General features: G+C 40.5%; 1 non-coding gene across 1 annotated transcript; it reads left to right on the top strand.

Moving 5' to 3' along the window:
* Positions 1 to 2,981: 2,981 nt before the first annotated feature.
* On the top strand, positions 2,982 to 3,053 carry TRNAQ-UUG (transfer RNA glutamine (anticodon UUG)). Its single transcript has one exon. It is a non-coding gene; the product is annotated as a tRNA-Gln (tRNA).
* Positions 3,054 to 20,000: the final 16,947 nt, after the last annotated feature.

Genomic DNA, 20,000 nt, shown 5'->3' with positions numbered 1-20,000 from the left:
AGAACGCTGGGCCTGACATGTGTTGGGGGACCAAGTCGGTCTTCAATGGTGGGCCTGACGTGTGTTGGGGGACCAAGTCGGTCTTGAATGGTAGGCCTGACAGGTCTTGAGACCTGCCATGTCTCCCTGAAGGTGGGCCTGACAAGTGGGGTGGGCTGCATTTCCTCATGGATGGTGTGTCTGGTAGGGCGTGTGGGACGGTGAGGTTTCACTTTTGCACAGCGACCGTTGACGGAAAGTGGTGTCACGTTGGCAAGAAGTGCCTTCTTGTAGGAGGCATAGCAGGGGTACTGGATGACGGCAATCCCGCGGTGGTTCTCGTACGTGGATGCAGCCAGGATACTTCTCCGTGGTGGGGCTCGCTTCGTGGTTGGTGGATGTGGCCCTCCCCGCCACATGGTCACAGTGGTTGACCTGTTTTACGTCAACACATTACGAGGTCAACCTTCACCAAATCCATATGGCGTTCATACCAGCTTCACCCATATTCCATTTCCTCCAATTCCACTTCTGGGTATTCCACCTCCATATCCACAGAGCCAAATTCCACTCCATCCATGACTTCCACGTCCGGGTATTCCACCAATTCCACTCCATCCATCTCTTCAACGTCTGGGTATTCCACCTCCATATCCACACAGCCAAGTTTCACTCCATCCATCACTTCCACGTCTGGGTATTCCACTTCCATGTCCACACAGCCATAGCCCATGTCAAATACATGGACATATTCAAATTCCATCTCCTGGACAAAGGAGGATCGTCCTACCTCCTTGGTGAACATTATTATATTGAAGTGTTCGAGGAAAGGTTGAGGGAGCTTGCAAGGCGGAGCAGAGATGTTCTCTCGACAGAGGTCACAGCTCAAATGATGCTCTCGGTCCGGCTCCCGCCCTTATATAACCTGGGAACTGATCATATCCTAGCACAGCTTAATATAGAGAAGTCTAATATAGTGAAGTTAATACTTTAATACAGTTAAGTTTATTTCTCAATAGTTTGATACATGTGCCTGACAACAGTTCCTTCACCCGTACAATGTCCTGTCACAGAACACAAGGATTGTCATTATAATTCGTTTTTATCAGCAGAAATTAGATTAAAGTGACTAAAGATAAGTGGTTTAATATGTTATGTGTGTTCTCTGTCATCATAAAGATGGCCATCTACCCTGATGTGTAAAGAAAACATCAATTTTGCCGAGGCTGTGGTGAAGATAAGAACACAATGTGGTCATACAATGGTGTAGTCAAGATGTGTTAGAACTATGTAGTAAAGAGGAGGATTTAGTGAAAATATATATGTTTCTTCACGCTGAGCCATTCCATATAGATGAATATATCTATAATCTAATTGCGGTAAATTACCATATGACTTTAACGGCACCAGCCAGCAGGAAAAATGTCGGATATAGGAGTGACTGAATATTTTGTCGGGTACATAAATAATTGAATATTTGGTACGATCGATCAAAATGCTTTTTATAGGCAAATAATTTCTGATTTTTCAAATGATTTTTTCCATCTGTTGGAACTGGTGTAAGTAATTAAAGATATGAAAACCGATGGAAAAGTTCAGTTTAACGCTTTTACGAATGTCTTGCTGCGTGTTTGGGAAGAGCAGTAAACTACAGGAATATATTGGTCTAATGTCCCCTGCTCGTCCAACAGCAGATATTGTATGGTCTGAGACATTATTTCTGGTGGAGGTGGATTCTCTCCGGCATTGCGTAAATCACTTCCACAAACTTGCGCCATTTTGCACAAATACAGATCCGATATGATGCATTTCCCAGCTCTGTTACGTTATGGACCCTATTCATCCTAGCCTAACCTAGCCTAAATAAAAAGGTGTGGAATAATGTGCAACATTTCTCCTTCATTACAGGTGATAATAAACCTAGGCTATACAGCAACCAGGAACGTCCATATTTGTCTAACTTCTCACATGTCTGTGTCATCTGTCTGCAAACATGTCGACCATTACCATGAGGGCAATTGCGGCTTTTGATTTTGAATATCACACGTTTCCTCTCTGCCGTGAGATCTTCATACTTAAATAAAATGGTGGGCCGTAAGAAATATATGTCCATCGAAGGTCAACTATATGGCTCAGTTCCATCATCAGTTTCTAAGAAAACTGAAAAGGTGAGGTGCCAACGAGATTCGAACTCGGATTGCTGGATTTAGAGTCGAGAGTGCTAACCCTTACACCATGGGACCTGATAAGAAAAGATGTGATTTCATCTAAATGTTTTACATATAATCAACCAGAGGCCATTCCTCCCTCCCTGCCTGCAGGGTTCAAGGTTTTCTAGAAGGTTCTCGAAGATTCTGGGTAGGAACTGCCATTGAGAGGACGTAGTTATACGTATCATTAATGATATTGTTGTTGACTTTCTGATTTAGAAAGATAGATAGATAGATAGATAGATAGATAGATAGATAGATAGATAGGTAAAAAACAGATATTAGACAGATCGATAGATACGTAAGGCTGTATATGTCAACTTTCACAGAAATCATTGATATCTGCGTTATTCTGCAAGAAATACATGTACATGGATGTAGTGATAATATGGGTTAGGTATAAGACCAGTCGTGTTGAGATTGTAGTGAATGTGACCATTGACTTCAACCTTAATAGTGTAGTGAAGATAAAGTTGTAGTGAAGATAAATCTTGAAGTGACTCATAAGGTTGTTGTGAGTACAAGGATGCATCGTAAATGAGTACTTCCTACCTGAAAGTCAACAATTACAAAATTGATCAAGTATAACAACATCCTCGGACAACCAACTACAAACACCAACCATAGAGTGAACCTGACTGTCATCTAACGACGACCTCTCAAAGGTAATGATCTTACCAGAATCTTCGAGAACCTTCTAGAAAACCTTGAACCCTGCAGGCAGGGAGGGAGGAATGGCCTCTGGTTGATTATATGTAAAACATTTAGATGAAATCACATCTTTTCTTATCAGGTCCCATGGTGTAAGGGTTAGCACTCTGGACTTTGGATCCAGCAATCCGAGTTCGAATCTCGGTGGGACCTCATCTTTTCAGTTTTCTTCGATACTGATGATGGCCGCATTATTCTGTACGTTATATATACATTCATATATATACATAAATATGTATATATAAACATATATATGGAATAATATGGTTTTATCAATAGCCGGAGACCATTCCTCCCTCCTTGCCTGCAGAGTTCATAGTTTTCTGGAAGGTTCTAGAAGATTCTGGTGAGATAATTGCCATTGAGAGGACATTGTTATACTTCATATATCAATGATTTCATTATTGTTGACTTTCAGATAAAGATAGATAGATAGATAGATAGATAGTTTGATTGATAGATTGATAGAGCGATACCTAGATAGGTATATAGATAGATAAGTTTCATCAATACTGTATCTTACGCTATCTCCTGTTGCTGGACATATGTTCAACCAGCATTGGGAAAACCTCCAGTAGACCTTAATGTAAAGCAAGATAATAACAAAACCTGCAATAAAAGAATACGATCAACTCCCCAGTGCAGAAATATTGTGACCAGAAAGTCTTGTACCAAGATGTCAGACGATTCCACGGGAAACACGAAGATAACATTAAATATCTGAAAGTCAACAATAATGAGACTGATGATGATAATGAAATTATAACAACAAAACTGATAAACTCAGGGAAAATAGTGTTCTACATTATGCCTCTAGAAAATAGAAACTTTAACGAAAATCAGGAAAAGAAATACCCATCTGGCTGATACGACACAGTAAAAGAACCATCCCACAACCAACTCTAGACTGAACCTGACTGTCCCCTAACAACGTCCTCTCAATGGTATTTATCTTACCAGAATCTCGTAGAACTTTCCAGAAAATCAAGAACTCTGCAGGCAAGGAGGGAGGAATGGCCTCTGGCTGCTGATGATAACCACATTATTCTATATATATACTTTTACATACAACCGAAGGTTGACCGGCCAGCCCAAGTGGCTACAGAGGTTGTATCCATGAAAGAAACGGACCCACCAGCAGACGAATTCGGTTGGCAGGTTGTATCGAAGAAGAGGAAAAAGAAGGTTGCCCAACCAGCCCAACCAGAAGGGTGTAGCAAAGAAACGAAAGAAGGCTGCCCAACCAACCTGGGTGGTAGTAAGGATGGCTGCTCCACAACCCCAGGTCGTTAGGCAGACTGTAGCCATGGAAGAAAGGAAGGCTGCTCGTCCACCAGCCCAGGTACCGAGTGAGCGTGTAGCTATGGTGGCTGACCCACCAGCCCGGGTAGATAGCTACGCCCAGATGGCTATGTCGGGTGCAGCAAAGAAGCAAACCCCACAACTACTCCACGAGGTTTGCAAGCCTGCACCCAAAAAGATGAAGACGAAGGTTGCCACACTACCCAATGCACCACCACATGTCTAGAAAGGGAAAAGGTGGACAGAATGGCTGGAGGTCCCACTCCAACAACAAAATCACCTTAGGAGCCAAGTTCCATCCATTATTGAAAATATATATATATATATATATATATATATATATATATATATATATATATATATATATATATATATATATATATATATATATATATATATATATATATATATGTATATATATATATATACAAACTACATTGCAACTTACATATGAATAGAATCATCAAGCTTCACTATATTAGCTTTACTATATTTGAATATAAGCAAGGTCTAACCGAGGTTACTTGGTTGAGCAAGACGTGAGAATATCATCAATTGGCCCTCCAGCCCTGGGTTGAAATTGTCGTTCTGACGTATCTCGAGTTCAGTGCTGATACAGAACCACTGATCTTGTTAGTCTGTGTAACTTCGCCTGACCCAGTCCACGTCTTCAATGGCTTTCTGTTACTACAAACGGGATTACAAAGGAAAGGCTTCCTTTGTTAGTTTCATGAATACCTTCGTTCAAATGAAGGGAAAGACTATTACTATGAAGCGGTACCTTATCAGCAGGAAAGAGCTGCAGCAACGGTATGAAAGTTACTGCAAGATACATAACGAGCCCGTGGCTTCCAACGTAAACATCGGCCGCCATTTGGGTTCACTCGGCATCATGTGTGACACCAAGATTGGACCCGTTGGGAAACAGGAACGATACTATTCTGGTATCATGTGGCTCGATGGCGCAGGATCACCAACTGAAATGCAAAGAAAATGGAGAAAGCCGCCCAAACGTATCATGAAGGCCGTGCAAGAGAAGATCGAGAGGAATCGGTTGAGAGACGATATCGCTCACAGTATATTGAAATTTATGCCCAAGACTTCCCCTGATCTCCAGACACAGCCAGCCACAGAGACCACCAGCCCCGCTTCCCAGACACAGCAAGTCACAGAGACCACCAGCCCCGCTTCCCAGAAACAGCAAGTCACAGAGACCACCAGCCCTGCTTCCCAGACACAGCCAATCACAGAGATCACCAGCCCCGCTTCCCAGACACAGCAAGTCACAGAGACCACCAGCCCCGCTCCCCAGACACAGCCAGTCACAGAGACCACCAGCCCCGCTCTCCAGACACAGCCAGACACACAGCCCACCAGCCCCGTCCCCCACACAGAGCCACAAGATCCTGATATTAAGGAAGCAAATGAATTTCTCGATGATTTTTTGCTTTCACTGGAGAAGAACTGATGAGTTCCTTATAGACAAGACAAAATGTTAAAAAAGGAATCTATATAAGTTCACTTATGGAGTGAGATCTTTGACGGAGCTGTGCTGCCTATAGCACAGCCTACCAAAGGGTGATCTTTGCTGTCGTGCAGTAACCTCATGAGGGCGGAGTCCGGCTACACTTTCTTTACCGAGGAAAAGATCTCTCCAATAATATTGAGTTTCTCCGTTGGCGTCAGGGTAAACACCCATCCCCCCCCGAAGCTTGGTTACCTTTCCGTGGTGGGGGGGACTTCATGGATTGGGCAGTAGCAACCATCGTTGGTTGCTTCTGTTCAATCCATGAACGAAAAACCAAGCATCTTGAACGTAATTGTCGTATAAATTCACTTGGTGTCAAAACTGACGCGAAAGCGGTTGTCTCAATTTTGTCAGAAATGTTTGTGCGTTTCGGCCTGATGGCGGGAGTCGGTTTGGCGCTGTGGTCATGAGGGAATACGAGGAAGATTGGCAACCGTCCCAGAAGTAGCTACAGTGAGGCCCAGCAGCTGTCCCTAATACTGTGGAAGGCACTCATGTAAGGTGTGCAGTGAGGCGCACCAGTAACAAGGGAAACGGACAACCAAAACAGCAATCTTGATCATCAGGAGGCTATCCAATGCTCAGAGTAGATAAGGACGATTATTGTATGGCTTCGCTCAGAGGATGAAAATCTTAGCCGTGAAAATCAACAAGTAAAATAACTAGTAGTTAGTGGTAGTGAAGTGGAATTACCGCATTTCTGTGGTCTTAATAGTAAAACGAAACTTTTCGTTTTCTCCATCAATCTAGAGGTGTTGTAGACCACAATCCTTAAGGTTGTAAGGTAATGGTAAGTACAAGGTTATGACCTCAGCAAATTTGTGATGGAAAGTGCAGGAAATGTGGTAATGTATATAATATGAATTATATAGTTGTATAATAAATGTGTGATAAAATTTAGTCTTCTCTGTGCCCGTTCATTAATTCAAATACAGGTAAGTTTTCTCTCTAACGAGGTGGGATAAGCTACCTGCACTCGGCTTATGAATGTGGTGACTTTCCCTTCATTACCACAATGGTGTGCTGAACTGAAGATGTAGAATTCCGTAGACGAAACTAAGATGGGAAATCAATCTACATCAAAAATTGAAAGCGCCGCTCTGTGTGTGTATGTGTGTGTGTGTGTGTGTGTGTGTGTGTGTGTGTGTGTGTGTGTGTGTGGGTGTGTGTGTGTGTGTGTTTGTGCGTGTGTGTGTGTGTGTGTGTGTGTGTGTGTGTGTGTGTGTGTGTGTGTGTGTGTGTGTGTGTATACTACTTTAATCATTATCACGTGAGTCTTTTGAGGAAGGATTTGTACACTCGTGTTGCCCCGTCTCTTAACCTTGTAAGTGTAAAATATGTTTTCACTCCTATGTGCGCTCACACACACACACACACACACACACACACACACACACACACACACACGCACATAACCTATAATATTATCTAGTATTCTCTTCAGAAGGATATCTTACACCTTAATTATAGAAGCAAAAGAAAAATTTATAAAAACATATACATATATTTCCACACCTGTAGATATATGTTATGTATTGAAATGTGGCGGAGAAATTCCTTATATATTAACAAACGTGATTGAGGACTTAAAGAATCTGGTACAAACATAATGGTTATTGTGATAAATGATTTATTTATGATAAATATGTATGGTGTTGCATTATAATGGTTGTTCAGAACCAAGGTTCTTAAACCTGAATCAGTGAAGTACTATAAGAAATAAAAGATCTGTTAAACATAAACATTTATAGTGATTAATCACACAATATATCTTATTGTGGGTATCTAAAACAAAATCCATTGCAAGGAGCTAGTTTAAGGCAGGAGCAATTCATTTTTTAACAAAATATTTACCTCTACATCCCTTTTCTTTCGTCACCATTTCTTGTGTTTACTACTATCAAGAAATATCTTTTACGTAACATAAAAATTCTGTATAGGTATTTGATTAATGTTCTTCAACGACGCGTTGTATAACTCTTCGTTTGTGAAGTTCATTTCGTGTAATGGATCATGCATTACAAAGCTGTGTCTATCCACACAAGTGTTACACGTCTCGGATAAAGATATATCTAACATATATATGTCTTTTATGAATATTTGTAAATTGTTCTCCTGACGAACAGTACCTAAGGTTTACGTATCATAGTTTGTCGCTTGTAAGTGATCAAGCATTACGAAGGTGTGTCCATTGCCACAGGTGCTACTCATCCCGGGTAAAGGTATTTTACAATTTTTGTTTCCTTAACCCTTCTAGTTATCTATGCTTCATCTCTGGCTTGATCCTTGCAAGTGACATTTATGGTGTGTAATTCTCTTAATTCTTATCATATAATTAATCAGTTGAAGTGCAGAACACGCTGTTCATCTTGGTCACTCCACTCTGTTCCATACTATTATTCAAAAGGTGTTACCGGACTCAACCCATAAGTCGTTACACCAGGAATGACAAGTAACCTTCGGGAAAGACTGTATCATCGACCAGGGAAGGGAAGAAATAGCACAGTCTCATCGAAAACCTTTTCGCTTCATAGATATGTGCCATCATCCCCTGCTCCTGTGTGGAGTGCAGCAGCCACGAAGGTGTAGGAGCGCCATCAAAGGTGTGCTGGTGATGTGTGTACTGCTCACACCATCACCTGGGCTGAGCCTCGGGACCTGTTACCCTCCTCCTGAGAAGGACTATTTTTGTGTCCCTACTCATCACACTCCCGAGAACCCCTCAAAATACTCCTCCCGAATTCCTTTCCTACCCAAACCCTTCCCTCTACGTAGTCAGTAATCAAGACAGACATTCATAGCTTTATATGCAGCTACCTGCTGGACCTGGACCATCATTTTATGTTGAACTTATGGTTCACATTCTGGCTTCATGACCACATGCTGATAGCCCTTAAATCCAACAACATATATACATCCTGTTATACAACTGATGTTACTGTCTGACGTATGTATGGTGCGGCTTGATGACCTTACCTGCTGATGGTCAAACATGTTATCATGTTGGAAATTTTGTTATTTGTTTGCGTTTCCGTACGGTACACATTCTGGTTAACGAACTTTACTTGTTGATAGCTGTAAATTCAGAGATAATAAAACATACGTGTTACAGAGCCCGTATGATGAGGGCCCGAGCCAGGCAAGGACCTGACGAATCTGTAAACAAGAAATGACCTGTTAAACTAGATCAGAGAAGGGGCCGTCCACACTCTAGATGTAGGACGTAAACCTAGAAAATCTAACAACGACAACAAACAACAGGTAGGTGAAGACCTCACTAGTGTGACAACGACAGTAGATAACTGCTACGAGGAGACCTGCTGGTGACTCTAACAATAACATAACTGTAGAGTAAACAGACCTCTAAGAACGGGCTGTCGTAAGACAAGGGCCCATGTCAGGCGGACACCTACCCAATCTAACAACAACAATCTATCTAACTATTTGTTGTCATATATGAATCCTGACTCCATAACTATTGATTAGTAGATTGCTTCACGTGGCAGAGATGATCCAGTCATTACACACGACAAAGGTACACTACTGAGCTCCGCCTCGTTCAACTCTGGGCTAACTAGCGAGCTACAAGGAACAGCCCGCCTGACCACCATTACCACACCTTGCAACTGCTCACTTGAAACGCTTCTGACAATTAACTGCCACTGTTGGTGTCTTACTGAGCTGTGTTGACGACCCACTCCCACACCTCTTGTATAAGTAAGGCTGATGAACAGTATATGGTCTCCTCCCAACACCGGTCACGAACATTCTCCTATATTTCTTATTTTGTTTATTATAAAAGGAATACATATAGTAACGGGAGCCTAGCTATGATTATTACGCCTAAGTCCAGCACCATTAAGACTGTCTTTATAGATATACAAATACCAGCAGAAGACATGCAGAAGGATTGGCCATGTTGTGTGTGCAGCAACCAGACACGTGAAGCCACACATCACACCACCGTCCGTGTATGACTGCTGGAGAACATAACCCCAGGTTGTATATACTGGACGAAATGATTGCACATCAAATTGGAAATGACAATAACACACTTATCCAAAAATATAAAGTGTATGTTAGTTCTGTATGTTAAGTAAGTACCTTATATTGATATTATGTCATAAACAGTTATTATTTAATTGTATAATTAATAACAGTCACCTATTACGTAGCACTTAGACATGTGGTATGAAAATATAATACAATATCCATAAAAGGTTTTAGCAAAAATGTATAATTATGTTGATGCAATAAGGAAAATATGAATGATGACTAACCTTGGTAGCTTGAGTTCTACAGAAGTGCTTCATGTTGCTTTGTAGTAAACACAACATTCCTAAATTGTCTTGGCTCAGTCTCTCTCCGGCGTGACCTCATCTGCTGAGAACACCTGCCAACTGAGGCAGCAGCTGACACACCTGGATATGGCAACTGATGCAGCAGCCGACACATCTGGATATGGCAACTGAGGCAGGAGCTGGAGACACCTGAGTATGGCAACTGAGGCTTGATAAAATGAATATTAGTCAGTGATTTTCCTAGGTGTAGGTCGAGTTTTCACTTCCTTTAACGATGATTAATAAAGGTTTAATTGTGTTTCGTCTTGAGGCTGACGAGTGTTGGCAAGATTTGACCAGAATGCAGCAGAGATAACACGTAGCTAGCGATCACTGCTGGAAAATCCAGAGTTATGAAGAACTAATGTGTGAGTTACGTCTTGTCATGTTATATGAGAAGTGGAGAGAGAGAGAGAGAGAGAGAGAGAGAGAGAGAGAGAGAGAGAGAGAGAGAGAGAGAGAGAGAGAGAGAGAGAGAGAGAGAGAGAGAGAGAGACTGTGAATAATGAAGATGTATCAGGGGTCAGAAAAGACACAAAGGAAGATGGAAAGGGAAAGAGAAGGAAAGAAGAAGCTAAACAAATAACAGAAGATCCGTCATAATGTGTTTCCCACAAAGTACTTGGCTTCAGTGTTAGATTTCAGATGAAGATGATGGAAGAATAGTTTTGTGTATTATCCTTAAATTCTCTGTGACGTCCAGATATCATCCACTCACTCCACTTGTGCATATGTGAGGCAGTTCTTATAACAGCAGAGCAACAGTCACATCTGAACAATATGGTGGAAACATGGATTTTTCATGACCTACGCAAAATGAAATAATCATAATTGATTGTAAATATGTGTGTAAAGATTAAAATCAATGATGATTTATACTGAGTACCTGACGTAGATGCCAGACTCCTGCTTGAACAAGTGACTTCCCATTATTTTCAGTTGTTCACTATAATAGCCAAGAACTACCTCTTCATCATTAATGTTTTGGATGGGCAAGAAATTGCTTCCTACACACCACAATGGTCCAGCAGAGGTTTGGTTAACTCTGACTGATATAAATGTGCAAAATTTATAAGTCAACCCCAGTAGTCAACCAAGTTAACTAAGACAAATACATATTAGTTTTATTTAATCATAAAAATATTAGAAATCATTGGTTGTTACAGTACCTTCATCATGTTGTCATGAAGTCTCTACTTGTCCTTACCATCAACACAAGTAATCTACTTTTCATTACTTCTGTTTTATCTCTGATTCTCTTTACAGTCTTTATATATAACAAGATATCTTGAGACATATCTATGGTCAGATATTGATCTTTACAGTCTTTATATATAGCAAGATATCTTGAGACACATCTATGGCCAGATATTGATCTTTACAGTCTTTATATATAGCAAGATATCTTGAGACATATCTATGGTCAGATATTGATCTTTACAGTCTTTATATATAGCAAGATATCTTGAGACATATCTATGGTCATATATTGATCTTTACAGTCTTTATATATAGCAAGATATCTTGAGACATATCTATGGTCAGATATTGATCTTTAAAGTCTTTACATATAGCAAGATATATTGAGACACATCTATAGTCATATATTGATCTTTACAGTCTTTATATATAGCAAGATATCTTGAGACATATCTATGGTCAGATATTGATCTCTACAGTCTTTATATATAGCAAGATATCTTGAGACATATCTATGGTCATATATTGATCTTTACAGTCTTTATATATAGCAAGATATCTTGAGACATATCTATGGTCATATATTGATCTTTACAGTCTTTATATATAGCAAGATATCTTGAGACATATCTATGGTCAGATATTGATCTTTACAGTCTTTATATATAGCAAGATATCTTGAGACATATCTATGGTCATATATTGATCTTTACAGTCTTTATATATAGCAAGATATCTTGAGACACATCTATGGTCATATATTGATCTTTACAGTCTTTATATATAGCAAGATATCTTGAGACATATCTATGGTCAGATATTGATCTTTACAGTCTTTATATATAGCAAGATATCTTGAGACATATCTATGGTCAGATATTGATCTTTACAGTCTTTATATATAGCAAGATATCTTGAGACATATCTATGGTCATATATTGATCTTTACAGTCTTTATATATAGCAAGATATCTTGAGACATATCTATGGTCAGATATTGATCTTTACAGTCTTTACATATAGCAAGATATATTGAGACACATCTATAGTCATGTATTGATCTTTACAGTCTTTATATATAGCAAGATATCTTGAGACATATCTATGGTCAGATATTGATCTTTACAGTCTTTATATATAGCAAGATATCTTGAGACATATCTATGGTCATATATTGATCTTTACAGTCTTTATATATAGCAAGATATCTTGAGACATATCTATGGTCAGATATTGATCTTTACAGTCTTTATATATAGCAAGATATCTTGAGACATATCTATGGTCAGATATTGATCTTTACAGTCTTTATATATAGCAAGATATCTTGAGACATATCTATGGTCAGATATTGATCTTTACAGTCTTTACATATAGCAAGATATCTTGAGACACATCTATAGTCATATATTGATCTTTACAGTCTTTATATATAGCAAGATATCTTGAGACATATCTATGGTCAGATATTGATCTTTACAGTCTTTACATATAGCAAGATATATTGAGACACATCTATAGTCATATATTGATCTTTACAGTCTTTATATATAGCAAGATATCTTGAGACATATCTATGGCCAGGTATTGATCTTTTTTTCTCTGTTTGTTTGTTGTCATATGGAAATTCATGGTAATAAAGGTTCATTGTTGTCAGGCTAAAATCTAAGGTCTGGTCTGTATCAATCAACAAACCTGCTTTTCTAAACCTGTATCACATGAGCCCTCATTGTGTGGCCTTCGAGAGAATGTAAGTCTGGTTATCCTACATATGGCAGGCTTCTAATGCCTGGTATTGTTGTGTCATTCTTCTCTTTATGCACAAACTTCGTCCATTGTGTTGCCACAAGGATTCACCAAGTTGTTGATGGCCGTGGCTGGGGGATGAAGGTCACATTAAATGTAATTAAGGTTAATTTGTCATGTTACTGCAATAAACTAATGTTCCTGTCCACCCTGTATGGTTATTCTACATCACACAACACCATCAGTCTCTCTCTCTCTCTCTCTCTCTCTCTCTCTCTCTCTCTCTCTCTCTCTCTCTCTCTCTCTCTCTAATTGCTGGAAGCAGTATAACGGATCCTTATAATACTGATGTATGAGGGATATAAACTCAGTCTCCAGTGTTTAGTCTCGATTCCCAGAAACCTTGGAAAGGTAAAGACTCACTCAGTTCCCCGGGGGCCCGGCTCTGTGTTGTTGTGTAAGACAAACGTAAAGTCTATCATTACCTATAGCTATACCGCAGTCATGTTGGCAACACTACTACCATAACCGGCCCACTCCACTTCCCTCCAGGCCGGCTACCTGACACGCACACCTCATTGGTTGTTGCTATTTTGACAGCCAATTTTGTCGTTAAAATTTAAATCAATACTGTATCAGTTTTATATCAGTGCGTACACAGTATCATTATATTGCGGTGAACATCTACATTATGTTGATTATTTAAGATAACAAGTAGGAGACAAAAAGAAATAACCAGAGCGAAAAAAAGTCCAGATTGGAGCGCCCCCAGCCGGCCAGGGGGGAAGTGGAGTCGCCGGGACTAAGCCATCACAAGTGACCAGCGTTGCCAACATGACTGCGGGCGGCAGGGTAGCACATAACTGTTCAAGCTCAAGTTGCCAAGTTTCTCTGTTCTTAATCTAACCCTTAACAATTATTTCATTATGTGACACTCTGTGTCCAGGTAGTGGCCATTATAACAATATAATCTGGAAAATAGATAGGCTGGAAACAACCCAAAATCGTGATCTAAATGAGTGTTAATCACCAAACAAGTGTGGCAGTTGTGACTGAACGTCATTAAACCCGTCCAAAATGATGCCATGGATGATAACTCACTGGTAAGTCCGTAGCCGCCACCTCCACCCTCACCAGAACAGCTATGTTACCACACCAAGGCACCTGGGTTCACTCACTATGAATCATAGGTACGAGATTCACAACGGTTCCCATACCATCATGATTCATAACGGTTCCCATACCATCATGATTCATAACGGTTCCCATACCATCATGATTCATAACGGTTCCCATACCATCATGATTCATAACGGTTCCCATACCATCATGATTCATAACAGTTCCCATACCATCATGATTCATAACGGTTCCCATACCATCATGATTCATAACAGTTCCCATACCATCATGATTCATAACGGTTCCCATACCATCATGATTCATAACGGTTCCCATACCATCATGATTCATAACGGTTCCCATACCATCATGATTCATAACGGTTCCCATACCATCATGATTCATAACGGTTCCCATACCATCATGATTCATAACGGTTCCCATACCATCATGATTCACAACGGTTCCCATACCATCATGATTCATAACAGTTCCCATACCATCATGATTCATAACGGTTCCGATACCATCATGATTCATAACGGTTCCCATACCATCATGATTCACAACGGTTCCCATACCATCATGATTCATAACAGTTCCCATACCATCATGATTCATAACGGTTCCGATACCATCATGATTCATAACGGTTCCCATACCATCATGATTCACAACGGTTCCCATACCATCATGATTCATAACGGTTCCGATACCATCATGATTCATAACGGTTCCCATACCATCATGATTCATAACGGTTCCCATACCATCATGATTCATAACGGTTCCCATACCATCATGATTCATAACAGTTCCCATACCATCATGATTCATAACGGTTCCCATACCATCATGATTCACAACGGTTCCGATACCATCATGATTCATAACGGTTCCGATACCATCATGATTCATAACGGTTCCCATACCATCATGATTCATAACGGTTCCCATACCATCATGATTCATAACGGTTCCCATACCATCATGATTCATAACGGTTCCCATACCATCATGATTCATAACGGTTCCCATACCATCATGATTCATAACGGTTCCGATACCATCATGATTCATAACGGTTCCCATACCATCATGATTCATAACGGTTCCATACCATCATGATTCATAACGGTTCCCATACCATCATGATTCATAACGGTTCCCATACCATCATGATTCATAACAGGTTCCCATACCATCATGATTCATAACGGTTCCCATACCATCATGATTCATAACGGTTCCCATACCATCATGATTCATAACGGTTCCCATACCATCATGATTCATAACGGTTCCCATACCATCATGATTCATAACGGTTCCCATACCATCATGATTCATAACGGTTCCCATACCATCATGATTCATAACGGTTCCCATACCATCATGATTCATAACGGTTCCCATACCATCATGATTCATAACGGTTCCCATACCATCATGATTCATAACGGTTCCCATACCATCATGATTCATAACGGTTCCCATACCATCATGATTCATAACGGTTCCCATACCATCATGATTCATAACGGTTCCCATACCATCATGATTCATAACGGTTCCCATACCATCATGATTCATAACGGTTCCCATACCATCATGATTCATAACGGTTCCCATACCATCATGATTCATAACGGTTCCCATACCATCATGATTCATAACGGTTCCCATACCATCATGATTCATAACGGTTCCCATACCATCATGATTCATAACGGTTCCCATACCATCATGATTCATAACGGTTCCCATACCATCATGATTCATAACGGTTCCCATACCATCATGATTCATAACGGTTCCCATACCATCATGATTCATAACGGTTCCCATACCATCATGATTCATAACGGTTCCCATACCATCATGATTCATAACGGTTCCCATACCATCATGATTCATAACGGTTCCCATACCATCATGATTCATAACGGTTCCCATACCATCATGATTCATAACGGTTCCCATACCATCATGATTCATAACGGTTCCCATACCATCATGATTCATAACGGTTCCCATACCATCATGATTCATAACGGTTCCCATACCATCATGATTCATAACGGTTCCCATACCATCATGATTCATAACGGTTCCCATACCATCATGATTCATAACGGTTCCCATACCATCATGATTCATAACGGTTCCCATACCATCATGATTCATAACGGTTCCCATACCATCATGATTCATAACAGTTCCCATACCATCATGATTCACAAGAGTTCCGATACCATCATGATTCATAACGGTTCCCATACCATCATGATTCATAACGGTTCCCATACCATCATGATTCATAACAGTTCCCATACCATCATGATTCACAAGAGTTCCGATACCATCATGATTCATAACGGTTCCCATACCATCATGATTCATAACGGTTCCCATACCATCATGATTCATAACAGTTCCCATACCATCATGATTCATAACAGTTCCCATACCATCATGATTCACAACGGTTCCCATACCATCATGATTCATAACGGTTCCCATACCATCATGATTCACAACGGTTCCCATACCATCATGATTCATAACGGTTCCGATACCATCATGATTCATAACGGTTCCGATACCATCATGATTCATAACGGTTCCCATACCATCATGATTCATAACAGTTCCCATACCATCATGATTCATAACGGTTCCCATACCATCATGATTCATAACAGTTCCCATACCATCATGATTCATAACGGTTCCCATACCATCATGATTCATAACAGTTCCCATACCATCATGATTCACAAGAGTTCCGATACCATCATGATTCATAACAGTTCCCATACCATCATGATTCATAACAGTTCCCATACCATCATGATTCATAACAGTTCCCATACCATCATGATTCACAAGAGTTCCGATACCATCATGATTCATAACAGTTCCCATACCATCATGATTCACAAGAGTTCCGATACCATCATGATTCATAACAGTTCCCATACCATCATGATTCACAAGAGTTCCGATACCATCATGATTCATAACAGTTCCCATACCATCATGATTCATAACAGTTCCCATACCATCATGATTCATAACAGTTCCCATACCATCATGATTCACAAGAGTTCCGATACCATCATGATTCATAACGGTTCCCATACCATCATGATTCATAACGGTTCCCATACCATCATGATTCATAACAGTTCCCATACCATCATGATTCATAACGGTTCCGATACCATCATGATTCATAACGGTTCCCATACCATCATGATTCATAACGGTTCCGATACCATCATGATTCATAACGGTTCCCATACCATCATGATTCATAACGGTTCCCATACCATCATGATTCATAACGGTTCCGATACCATCATGATTCATAACGGTTCCGATACCATCATGATTCATAACGGTTCCCATACCATCATGATTCATAACAGTTCCCATACCATCATGATTCACAAGAGTTCCGATACCATCATGATTCGAATGCGAGAGGCGTGAGCTCGGCAACGAACCGTCTAGACTTTAATCAACGACTGTACAACATACAGGTGGCTCCGTCACTGTAGACGTCAGTCACCATACATTACTGGTTGTCTGGTACAACATACAGGTGGCTCCGTCACTGTAGACGTCAGTCACCATACATTACTGGTTGTCTGGTACAACATACATGTGGCTCCGTCACTGTAGACGTCAGTCACCATACATTACTGGTTGTCTGGTACAACATACAGGTGGCTCCGTCACTGTAGACGTGAGTCACCATACATTACTGGTTGTCTGGTACAACATACAGGTGGCTCCGTCACTGTAGACGTCAGTCACCATACATTACTGGTTGTCTGGTACAACATACAGGTGGCTCCGTCACTGTAGACGTCAGTCACCATACATTACTGGTTGTCTGGTACAACATACAGGTGGCTCCGTCACTGTAGACGTCAGTCATCATACATTACTGGTTGTCTGGTACAACACACAGGTGGCTCCGTCACTGTAGACGTCAGTCATCATACATTACTGGTTGTCTGGTACAACATGCAGGTGGCTCCGTCACTGTAGACGTCAGTCACCATACATTACTGGTTGTCTGGTACAACATACAGGTGGCTCCGTCACTGTAGACGTCAGTCATCATACATTACTGGTTGTCTGGTACAACACACAGGTGGCTCCGTCACTGTAGACGTCAGTCATCATACATTACTGGTTGTCTGGTACAACATACAGGTGGCTCCGTCACTGTAGACGTCAGTCACCATACATTACTGGTTGTCTCGTACAACATACAGGTGGCTCCGTCACTGTAGACGTCAGTCACCATACATTACTGGTTGTCTGGTACAACATACAGGTGGCTCCGTCACTGTAGACGGCAGTCACCATACATTATTGGTTGTCTGGTACAACATACAGGTGGCTCCGTCACTGTAGACGTCAGTCACCATACATTACTGGTTGTCTGGTACAACATACAGGTGGCTCCGTCACTGTAGACGTCAGTCACCATACATTACTGGTTGTCTGGTACAACATACAGGTGGCTCCGTCACTGTAGACGTCAGTCATCATACATTACTGGTTGTCTGGTACAACATACAGGTGGCTCCGTCACTGTAGACGTCAGTCACCATACATTACTGGTTGTCTGGTACAACATACAGGTGGCTCCGTCACTGTAGACGTAAGTCACCATACATTACTGGTTGTCTGGTACAACATACAGGTGGCTCCGTCACTGTAGACGTCAGTCACCATACATTACTTGTTGTCTGGTACAACATACAGGTGGCTCCGTCACTGTAGACGTCAGTCATCATACATTACTGGTTGTCTGGTACAACACACAGGTGGCTCCGTCACTGTAGACGTCAGTCATCATACATTACTGGTTGTCTGGTACAACATACAGGTGGCTCCGTCACTGTAGACGTCAGTCACCATACATTACTGGTTGTCTGGTACAACATACAGGTGGCTCCGTCACTGTAGACGTCAGTCACCATACATTACTGGTTGTCTGGTACAACATACAGGTGGCTGCGTCACTGTAGACACTGTAGATTCGTTAGGTTTAACCATAAACCTAAACTAAAGCAATATGGGAACATGAACAAATTTTACGAATGAAATATCAGAGACGATCGAAATTAAGAGTGAATGAGAACGATATAAACACACAGTTTAAAAGGACAAAGTATGAATGGCAGCCAGAGAATAAAAGGCCGCCCAGCTAAATTTAAAAGTTCGCGTTCAGTGGCAGAGTTAGATTAATTGTACAGACTTCCATTGCTCTGGTGGAATTTAAAGGTCATGTGTACCTCTACAGTCAGAATTCAAAGGTTCATATTAAAGTGCAGAATTCCAAGAATATCGTTAAAATAATTCACTTTAAAATTCTTTAGTTATGTGAAGCATTTCATACAACAGCTGCAATATGACGGTGTGTAAAAGTTCACTGTTGCATGGTAGTATTAAAGTGTTTAATTGACGAGGTTGATTAACCGAACCTAACCTAAGCTAACCTAACCAAACCTAACCTAATGACGTATGTAAAAGGACTTTGTTGTCATAATGCAGCTGGAAGATTTACGTTCAAATGATGATGTTTAAATGTTCGTTAATGAATGAGGGAGTTAAATGGATGAATTTTAAGTTCGCGTTTCATGGAGTCATTTTGACACAATTTGTTAAAATGTCAGAGTTTAAATGATCATATGTACAAGGTTGGCCAGATGGCGGGAGTGTGTAGACACAACCATAATCATCCGTTGATTGCATTTAGAAACTGACAGATGTAATATAGCAAGAAATATGAACAAAACAGTGAGTTGGTGACATGTTTCATATATTTGTAATACA

The sequence above is a fragment of the Panulirus ornatus genome, chromosome 9, assembly GCF_036320965.1.
Source record: "Panulirus ornatus isolate Po-2019 chromosome 9, ASM3632096v1, whole genome shotgun sequence".
NCBI lineage: Eukaryota > Metazoa > Arthropoda > Malacostraca > Decapoda > Palinuridae > Panulirus > Panulirus ornatus.
The sequence above is the reverse complement of the archived record's forward strand: the minus strand, read 5'-3'. Positions and strand labels throughout refer to the sequence as shown.